At 37.4% G+C, this 11,105-nt stretch overlaps 1 non-coding gene across 1 annotated transcript; it reads right to left on the bottom strand.

Moving 5' to 3' along the window:
• Positions 1-10,713: 10,713 nt before the first annotated feature.
• Positions 10,714-10,821, bottom strand: LOC112773871 (small nucleolar RNA R71). Its single transcript, XR_003188396.1, has one exon. It is a non-coding gene; the product is annotated as a small nucleolar RNA R71 (small nucleolar RNA).
• Positions 10,822-11,105: the final 284 nt, after the last annotated feature.

The raw sequence follows: 11,105 nt of genomic DNA, 5'->3' as shown, positions 1-11,105 counted from the left end.
ACCTCACTCTAATTCTCCTTTGCCACTTTGTATTTCTTTTGACTATTTGCCTATTTGTTTTCCCATTTTTATTATATCCTGGTTTTCTGTTTTTCAGGATGTCTGATTCCCAGAGAAAGGGAAAAGGAAAGGCTACCACTGGCAAACGTAAAAGAGGAGATTCATCTATGTCCATCATAGATCTAATGCATGATGCCTCCTGGCGGGAGAAACACTTTACCCCGTAGGAGAAGGCTGACCAACTGCTTCCTGCCACTGATCCAATAAAATTTGCAAACCGATACTGTGAGCTGAAGTATCTGGTGTTTGCAACATCCAGGAACCTATACTTGGAGAGAACTCTGAAGATCCCAGAAGAACTCCAGCAGTACACCACTGATCAAATCAAGCAAAGAGGCTGGTTCTTTCTGGAGAGAAATCTGACAGAGGTCAATGCATCTTGGGTTAGGGAATTCTACTGCAATTACTTCAAAACCTCCCTAGATGCAGTGAATCTCAGAGGGAAGCAGATTTTGGTTACTGAGGAGGCAATTGAAGATGTTCTGAAGCTTCTGCCTAAATCTGATCAGCCAGACGGTTATCAGAAAGCTGAAGAGGATATGCGCTATATGCGATTTGACTGGGATGCAGTAAAGGTGAGGATTGCCCTTGACCTAACAGTTCCTTGGATCATGGGTCAAAACACCACCATGCCCAATGGGATCAAGCGGATTTACGTGAATGATGAGGCTCAGCTATGGCATCAGATATTCAGCAACTACATTATACCGAGTACTCACGAGACTGAAATACCAGCCGCTATGATCACCCTCCTTTGGTGTGTGATGGAGGGTAAGGACCTGTACCTGCCACGCTTTATCCGGCACTATATGGCCAGGGTCCACGTCCGAGGCACTCTTCCCTTTCCCTATCTAGTTACACAGCTGGGCTGTCGAGCTGACGTGCCATGGGAGGATGTTGATGAGAGGCCACCTGCTGCAGAGTGCAAGAAGATTATCCCGCACAGCAGGAACTTTCTGGCTTTGGGCTACAAACCTCCATTCCTCACTGCTGCTGATGATACAGCTACACCATCTGCCAGTCCCTCTTCCTCCACTGCTGCACCATCTACCCCTGCCACTACCACTGCATCTCCACCTGCCCCAAAGCCTGTCTATCATCTGGTGCACCGCTTGTTTCGACGACTTGACCAGATGGAGCATCGCAACAAGCGATGCTATGAGCACCTGAAGCTGATGATACGATCCGGCGACATTCCCTCCGAGCCTGACACACCATCCGAGGCATCTGAGGAGGAGGTGGATGCGCCCGAGGCAGAGACCATTCCGCCTCAGGAGGTTGAGCAGGCAGGCACCCAGTAGGCAGCACCCCAGCAGATCCAGGCTATAGACCCCGAGATTCCCATTCAGACAGCTCCCCCCTCTATAGCAGCCAGATCCTCAGCCCACCGCCACAGAGACCCCAGCTACCATTCCTTCCAGTGATGACACCCCTTCACACCCTGCTTGATTGAGCATCGGGGACGATGCTACATTTTAAGTGTGGGGGAGGTCGCCATCTCTGGCGTATTATTTTGGTGAACCACTACAGAGTCTTTTTCTTTTATTTTGGATATTTTTCTGTATTTTTCTCTCTATTTTTTATTTTTATTTTCTGAGTATTTATACATTGCTACTTTTATGTATTTTTGCTCTATTCTTGCATTTTGCATTTTTAGTTCATATTTTAGTTATTTAGTTTAGTTTGCAATTCTAACTTATTAGTTATAGAAACTGTGGATTAATTAGTATAGTTTACCCTTTTTTTTAGCATAAGATAGCTTAATTAAAATTGAAAATATAAAAAGGAAGTAAACTAAAGACTTTAACAGAATTAAAACAATCCACACACCTTGTATATATAGCATTACATGTTAGTTAGTTAACAACATTTCATCAAGGAGAAACATTAAAACCTTAAAGGCCACCCTAAATAATTTTTTTATGAGAATAATGGGAATTTTTAACTAAACCTGCATAACATATATGAATGATATATGATGTTTGAGTTAGAGAACACACAACCTGTGAGTCTTGAGCATTAATTGTATGGTTGCATTCAAACCATAATTTCATCCCTGTGTGTTTCGCTTCTTTTTATTCTGATGTTCTTTACTTTGTTTTAATCTATATGTCCAGTTGTAGAATATAGATACATACCAAGAAAGTGATTGAGGCCATTATTTGATTTTAACCCACCTAAACCAAAAATAGCCTACCTTTTACATCACCTTTGTTAGCCCCCTTGAGCCTTTAAAATCCCTTTTTCTTATTCTATAAACCACATTACTAGCCTTAAGCAGAAAAACAAATAAAAATCCCAAGTTGAATCCTTGGTTAGCTTAAGATAGAAAATCTTGTATAGTTTGAAATGTGGAAAACCTATTGGGAACATGGATGATAAAAACAAAAGGTAGAAGAGTTGAAAAGAACAAAAATAAATCAAAATGAGAATTTTTGGGAAGCATGCTCATGAGAAATCAAATTGAAAGAATTACCATGTGCATTAAAAAAAAAAGAGTTATTTATTTTTCAAGCATATGAATAAGGGGATACAAAAGAATTCCCCAAATGCAAAAATAAAAGCAATGCACATGGGATAAAAATATAAAAATTGAAACATGAGCATGTAACATCAAAAGTGGGAAAAGATGGGAAAATAGGTAAAGTAGCTTTGTTTTACTAAGTATGTATGTTAGGTGAGATCTTAATCTAATTGAGGATTCAGTTATTAGCTCACTTAGCCTTATACATATATCCTTACCTTTACCTTGGTCCCATTACAACCTTAATTAAAGACCTCATGATTTTTGGTATGACTATATTCTATAATTGTTGATTGGTTAGATGAAGAACAAAGTTATAGAAAGTAAGAATAAAAAGAAGAATAGAGTGATTGAACCAATACACACTGAGTGACTAGAGAGTAAACACAAAATCCAGTGAGGGTTCAATAACTCATCAACATATATATATGCTTAATTCACTAATTGTTTTGCAAGTTTGTAAAATATTTTTCTTTCCCATCTCATTTGCAAAAGTGCTTTATTATTTAAGGGTTGGCTATGTATATATATGATTCCTTGAGAATGTGAATTAATTTAACTACATGTAAACTTTATATATGAGTGAATAAATTAGAATTGCATGACTCATTTAGGTAGTTGCATTTAGAATAGGTTACATTGCATAACATTCCACCACTTTAATCTTACCTTACTCTTTACCTTGGATTTAGCATGAGGACATGCTATTGTTTAAGTGTGGGGAGGTTGATAAACCCATATTTTATGATATATTTTGTGCTTAATTTGAGTGATTTATTCAATCCTTCACCCACTTATTCATATTAATTGCATGGTTTTACTTTCCCTTCCTTATTATGTGATATATGTGAAAAGCATGTTTTCTATGCTTTAAAATTAATTATTTTAATTACCTTTATTTCCATTCGATGCCGTGATTAGTGTGTTGAGTAGTTTCAGATCTTCTAAGGCATGAATGACTTAAAGGATGGAAAGGAAACATACAAAAATGGAAGGAAAGCACAAAACGGAGTCCTTGAAGAAATTGGCATCCACGCGATCGCATGGACGACGCGATCGCATGCCAAGCGCGAATCAACAGCGACGCGGCCGCATGACCGACGCGACCGTGCGCCTTAAGCAAAACACATATGATGCGGCCGCATGACTGACACGACCGCGTGACTAGAAAAGCTCCGAATGACGCGACCGCGTGACCCACGCGGACGCGTGACAGAGGCCACGCACCAGAAATTGCAGAAAACGCTCATAGCGAATTCTGAAGTCCTTTTTGGCCCAAATCCAAGTCCAGAAGGCATAGACCAGAGGTTATGAAGTGGGGGAATGCATCCATTCAAGGGAGTTCGCTAATTTAGTTATTTCCGATGTTTTAGATCTAGTTTTGAGAGAGGTTCTCTCCTCTCTCTCTCATAGGATTTAGGACTTCTCTTAGTTTTAGGAGTAACTCTCAATCCCAGGTTCTTTATTTTTATTTGTTTTTCCAATTTAGTTTATGAGCTCTTCATGTTAGATTATGATTTCCCTTATTAATGCTATTTGAGGTATTTCAATTTATGATTGCTTTCTTTAATTTATGTTATTGTTGCTTTATATCTGAAGGCATTTTTATTCCCGTAAATTTACTTTTTTCTCTTTTGGTCTTGGTTAAGAAAGCAGTAACTCAGGAGTTATCTTATCTCAACATAATTGATAACTATTATCTTTGCTAATTGAATTGACTTCAATAATCCCAACCTTTTCTTAGGAAATAAATAGGATTCGAAGATCAAACTAATTAGTCCCTTGACTTTCCTTTATTTCAGTAAAGGTTGACCAAGTGGAATTAAGATTCGACTTTCATTGTTATTGATAAGGATAACTAAGTCTGGACTTCCAATTTCTCATACCTTGCCAAAAGTTTGCTTTACAGTTATTTATTTATTTTTAATTGCCATTTAATTTACTTGTCATTAAATTACTCGTTCCTCATTCTTGAAACCCCAAATTCTACAATCTCCATAACCAATAATAAGAACATACTTCCCTGCAGTTCCTTGAGAAGACGACCCGAGGTTTGAATACTTCGGTTAATAATTTATTTAGGGGTTTGTTACTTGTGACAACCAAAACATTTGTACGAAGGGATTTCTGTCAGTTTAGAGACTATATCTACAACGCGAATGTTTTTATGAAATTCTTTACTGGCAAAAATCCCAACGTCAGTCACACTGGAGGATAGAATGATCTTTCGGAGGGTGCTTCATAACTCCATTTAGATTGAAGCTTACTACTCGGCCGTCTATTTCAAAAGAGTATGTTCCTGAAAAAGCATCCAATTTGAACTTCGAGGTCTTCAGGAATGGTCTTCCGAGTAGGATTGATGATGACTTCTCTGAGTCATTTTGGGGCATCTCCAGGATATAAAAGTCAATGGAAAATGTGAGCCCTTTAATGCCCACTAATACATCTTCAGCAACTCCAACCACTGTAATAATGCTTTTATCTGCTAACATAAATGAGTTGCCGACCTTTTTAAGGGAGGGAGCCTCAAAATATCATATATAGACAAAGGCATTATACTCACACATGCTCCTAAATCACACATGTAGTCAGAAAATACGACACCACCAATAGTACAATTAACCATACATGGACCTGGATCACTACACTTCTCAGGTATACCTCCCATTAAAGCAGATATAGAACTACCTAAAGGAATAGTTTCTAATTCATTAATTTTGTCTTTATGTATACATAAATCCTTTAGAAACTTTGCGTATTTAGGTACCTGCTAAATAACATCAAAAGGGGAACAGTTACCTCAACCTTTTTGAATATTTCTACCATTTTGGGATCAGGTTCCAACTACTTCCTGGGCTTCCTTGCAAGTTGTGGAAATAGAATAGGGATGGCGTTTTCTGTAGTGTCTGCGCCCTTTGGTGCTTCTTCCAGTGATTGAGCTTCTTCTTCTTCAGCCATGTCATGTATGTCCTCTTCCTCTTCAACATCTTCTATTTCCACTACCTTTTCAGCTGAGGCGTATTCTAATGGGATTGGCTCCTCTTGATTCCTCTCTTGCAGTTTGGTTCCGGACTTTAGGGTGATGGCATTGATGCCACCCTTTGGATTGGGTAAGGGTTGAGAAAGAATTCCACTAGAGCTTGCTTGTTGAGTGTTTGAAATATTGGGTAGTGCCAGCTGAGAGATGAGAGCTTGTATAGCAGATGCTAGGCCATTAAGTGAACTTTCCATGTTCCTTTGTCCTTGTGCAATGGATTGAAGAGCCTCGTCACTCGGAGAGGAATTTGATTGAGTGATATGCGGGACTTGTTGTTGGTTGTGCTGTGGTCCTTGGGACTGCCTCAGGTGAGGTGCTCTGTAAGGCTGGTTCTTGTTCTGCTGCCTGTTGTTATTATTATTCCACCTCTGATATCATTGATTGTCTTTACCTCCTCTGTTATTGTTGTCCCTCCAATTTTGGTTAGAGTTATCTCTCCAACCTTGGTTAGAACTGTCCTGCCATCCATGGTTGTAACTACCACCTTGATTGTACCCTTGGTTGGGGTGGTCATAGAAGTTATGGGTGGCTGCCACAGTATTGTCTTCCTGCTGGAGCTGCGGACATTCATCAGTATAATGGCTGTAATCAGCACAGATCCCACACACTCTCTGTGGGGCTAACTGTTGGCTTTGCTATGCTTGTTGTTGACTCAACTGCATCTGCTTCAGTAATTTGGTCATCTCAAATATACTCTGAGTTAGAGCAGTAGTCTCTTTGCTAGAAGATACCTCTACAACAGCTTTTGAACGGCCTTATTTCTGCCTGTGATTCCTAGTAGATTCAGCAAAGTTGCTGATCAATTGCCATGCCTTATCAGTGGTCTTGTACTTTTTCATAGACCCATTGCTAGCACTTTCCAATGTGGTCTTATCTTGGGGCCTCATGCCCTGTGTGACGTAGCCGAGCAACACTATCTTGTCAATCATATGGTGGGGACATGCTTCTAGAAGGTTGTTGAAGCACTCCCAGTATTCGTAAAGAGTCTCAGATTCGTCCTGAACAATCATGGAAATGTCTTTCCTCAGTTTATCAGTAACTTCAGCAAGGAAGAATTTTTCCAAAAATTCTCTTCTAAGCGTATCCCAGTCAGAAATAGTTGCTGCGGGTTGAGTGTAGTTCCACTCTCTCGCCTTTCCCTCAAGAGAGAATGGGAAGGCTTTCAGTAGAATAGAAGTTTCATCTGCACCATCACGCCTGACAGTAGAACAGGCTGGTTGGAAATCTCTAAGGTACTTGATAGGCTCTTGAGCGGGTAAGCCATGAAACTTAGGCATCAAATTGAGCAGTGCAGTCTTTATTTCAAAATCTGTGGCCACTGCTAGGTGATGCGCTTGAAACGGTTGCATTGTAAAATCAGGGGCTCCAGCCTCCTGGATAGTAATTCTCCTAGGTGCTGCCATGTTACCTGCACGTAAATCAACCGAGTCAGTAGAATGGGGGCTTGTTTCTTCCTCAAGTGACGTTTCAGATTCGCCCTCAGAGATGGCTAACTGACGCCGAGCTTGCCTTATATGTGAAATAATTTTTTCAATCTCAGGATCAAATAATGGCAAGCTTGGATCAGGAAGTGAACGCGTCATTTAACGAAAGAAACATGCAACTCATAGTAACAAAAATAAAATAAAATACAAATAAATAAATTCCAATCAATAACTTAGCACTCTATTGCAACTCCCCAGCAACGGTGCCAAAATTTGACGTGCGGAAATTAGCAAGTTAAGAAATTATTATAAGAGATACGTTGCAAGTACAGTCCTTAACCAACCGAAAATCTGTTTATCAATTTAGAAGGGTTGTCACAAGATTAAAATTAAAATACTGGGAGTATGAATCCCAGGTCGTCTCCCAACGAGTTGCGGAAAGATGTGCTATTTTATTAATCAGATATTTTCTAAAAATGGTTTGAGTTGATAAACAGGAAATCAAATCAGAGAATTTATGTAATTTAAAAAAAAACCTTGACCGGGAGTAGATTAGTTGGAAGCCCTATTCTTGTTGGAGTACTCTCAAGATTAATTGATGATTGAAGGTTGTTCTACTTAGTTATCCCTTACTAGGTAGGGGAAGGTCAAGCAAGTTGGAAAGCTATTTCTATTCACAAGTTCCAATCCCCTCTCTTGGAAAGGATTAGTGTCAGTGACTAGAGGACAATCCAACAATAAACCCAATTACAATTTTTCTCTTGAGCATTCCAACTCAAGGTTCTCCTTTCAATCAACTCCCAATCAAGTTATGGAACTACTCGCTCATTATGAATGTAAACTTCACAATATAAGAAAGGGAAATAAAGAAAGACATGATAAATAATAATCAAAAGATTAATTAAAAATAAAAATAGTTCTTGTATTAATAAAATCTAAAAGTAATCCAATAGTAATTCTGAATAAATTAAGGACATGGAAGAGTAAGAGAAAAGTAAGGAAACAAACTAGAATGATGAAGTCTTGACGGAGGTAATAACTCTTCTCAATATCCCAATCCAAGTAGCAATAAAATCAAAATCCTAAGAATTATGAATGTGTAGAGAGAAAAACCTATAGGAGAGGTAAAATCAGATCTAAAACTAAAATTAGGTGGAATGAATGTTGTCCTCTGGTCTCTCCTTGTTCCCTGGCTCTAATATGCTTTTCTGGGCTGAAAATTGGGTCAAAACAGGGCCCAATATTGCCCCCAGCGAATTCTGTAGATCGCGCTCGTCACGCGATCGCGTCATCCAGGCATTCGCGTCATCCAGCGTTTTGCCTTGCCACACGTGCGCGTCGTCCACGCCTTCGCGTCACGTGTGCAGTTTCCAATCCGCGCGGTCGTGTGAGCCATGCGTCCGCGTCACTGCAATTTCCTCTATGTCGCGCGGTCGCGTGAGCCATGCATCCGCGTCACTTCTCGCTGGTTATCTCCTCTATTTCTTGTGTTCCTTCCATTTTTGCAAGCTTCCTTTCTAATCTCCAAGTCATTTATGCCCTATAAAGCCTGAAACACTTAACACACAGATCACGACATCGAATGGAATAAATGAGAATTAAGATACAAAATTAAAAGTCTCTAGGAAGCAAGTTTTCAACCATGAAGTATTTTTAGGAAGGAATTATAAATGCATGCTAATCATATGAATAAGTGGGTAAAGATTTGATAAAATCGCACAATTAAGCACAATATAAACCATAAAATAATGGTTTATCAATGATTCCTGGAATTTTTATTTTTCAAAAAATTTTTTTTATAAAATTATAAAACCAAAAATAATTTTGTGTTTCTTGTTTGAGTCTAGTTTCAATTTGTAAGTTTGGTGTCAATTGCATCTTTTTAATTTTCTTAAAATTTTCGAAAACTCATGCATGGTATTCTTCATGATCTTCAAGTTGTTCTTGATGATCTTCTTTGTTTGATCTTTGCTTTTTTATGTTTTGTGTCTTTTCTTATTTTTCATATGTATTTTCAATTTGTTAGTGTCTAAAGTTTGAAAATTTCAAAGTTTAGTGTCTTGCATGTTTTTCTTTTCTTAAAAATTTTCAAAAATAAGTCTTGATGTTCATCTTGATCTTCAAAGTGTTCTTGGTGTTCATCTTGACATTCAAAGTGTTCTGGCATACATTAGTTGTTTTGATTCATAATTTCTATGTTTTGATTTAATTTGGTGTTTTTCTCTCTCTTTACTAAAAATCCAAAAATAAAAAATATATCTTTCCTTGTTTTACTCATAAATTTCAATTTCAAAATTCTATCTTTTCAAAACCTTTTCAAAAATAAAATTTTTTTCATTTATTTTAACATATTTTCGAATTTTTTTATTGATTTTCAAAATCTTTTTCTTATTCTTACTTCATATTTTCGAAAATCTCACTAACATTTAATGTTTTAATTCAAAAATTTTCAAGTTGTTACTTGCCTATTAAGAAAGGTTCAATCTTTGAATTTTAAAATCATATCTTTTAATTTCTTGTTAGTCAAGTAATCAACTTTAATTTAAAAAATCAAATCTTTTTAATTTCTTCTTCAAATCTTTTTCAAAATAAATTTCAATCATATCTTTTTAGAATTTAATTTCAAAAATCTTTTTCTAACTTCTCTTTTCAAAATTTATTTTCAAATCTTTTTCAATTAACTACTTGACTTTTTGTTTGATTTTAAAAAAAAGTTTACTATTTCTTATCTTTTTCAAAACCACCTAACTACTTTTCTCTCTCTCTAATTTTTCGAAAATCACTAACCACTTTTTCAAAATTCAATTTAATTAACTAATTATTTTAAATTTTAATTTAATTTTATTTCTTTTTTAATTTTCAAATTCTAACTAATAATTAAAATAAAAACAAAAATATTTTCCTTTTATTCTTTTTAAATGTGAAATTATCCATCTCTCATATCTTTCTATTTAATTATTTATCTACTAACACTCCTCTTCCACTCAAAATTCGAACGCCCTCTTCTTCACTGTGTTCGAATTTTTCTCTTCTCCTTCTTTTATTCTTCTCTTCTTCTACTCACATAAAGAAATCTCTATACTGTGATATAGAGGATTCCTCTTCTTTTCTATTCTCTTCTTTTTCATATGAGCTGGAACAGGGATAAAGACATTCTTATTGAAGCTAATCCTTAACCTGAAAGGACTCTTAAGAGGAAACTAAGAGAAGCCAAAGCACAACCCTCTGGAGAGGACCTGACAGAAATTTATGAAAAAGAAGGAGACATGGCCGAACCCAACAACAATGGTGGAGATGCAAGGAAGATGATTGGTGACTTTATTGCACCCTCTTCTGACTTCTGTGGAAGGAGCATCTCTATTCCTGCAATTGGAGCAAACAACTTTGAGCTTAAGCCTCAATTAGTTTCTCTAATGCAGCAGAATTGCAAGTATCATGGACTTCCTTTGGAAGATCCTCATCAGTTTTTAGCTGAGTTCTTGCAAATCTGTGACATTGTTAAGACTCATGGGGTTGACCCTGAGATCTACAAGCTTATGCTTTTCCCTTTTGCTGTAAGAGACAGAGCTAGGACATGGTTGGACTCACAACCTAAGGACAGCCTAAACTCTTGGGAAAAGCTAGTTAATGCCTTCTTGGCAAAGTTCTTTCCACCTCAAAAATTGAGTAAGCTTAGAGTGGAAGTCCAAACCTTCAAACAGAAGGAAGGCGAATCCCTCTATGAAGCTTGGGAAAGATACAAGCAATTGATCAGAAGATGTCCTTCTGGTATGCTTTCAGAATGGAGCATCATATGCATATTCTATGATGGTCTGTCTGAACTGTCCAAGATGTCATTGGACAACTCTACAGGTGGATCTCTTCATCTGAAGAAGACACCTGAAGAAGCTCAGGAACTCATTGAAATGGTTGAAAATAACCAATTCATGTACACTTCTGAAAGAAATCCTGTGAATAATGAGACAAATCAGAAGAAAGGAGTTCTTGAGATAGATACTCTGAATGCCATATTGGCTCAGAACAAAATATTGACTCAGCAAGTCAATATGATCTCTCAGAG

The sequence above is a fragment of the Arachis hypogaea genome, chromosome 18 (genome assembly GCF_003086295.3).
Source record: "Arachis hypogaea cultivar Tifrunner chromosome 18, arahy.Tifrunner.gnm2.J5K5, whole genome shotgun sequence".
Classification (NCBI taxonomy): domain Eukaryota; kingdom Viridiplantae; phylum Streptophyta; class Magnoliopsida; order Fabales; family Fabaceae; genus Arachis; species Arachis hypogaea.
This window is presented reverse-complemented; position numbering and strand designations above follow the sequence as displayed.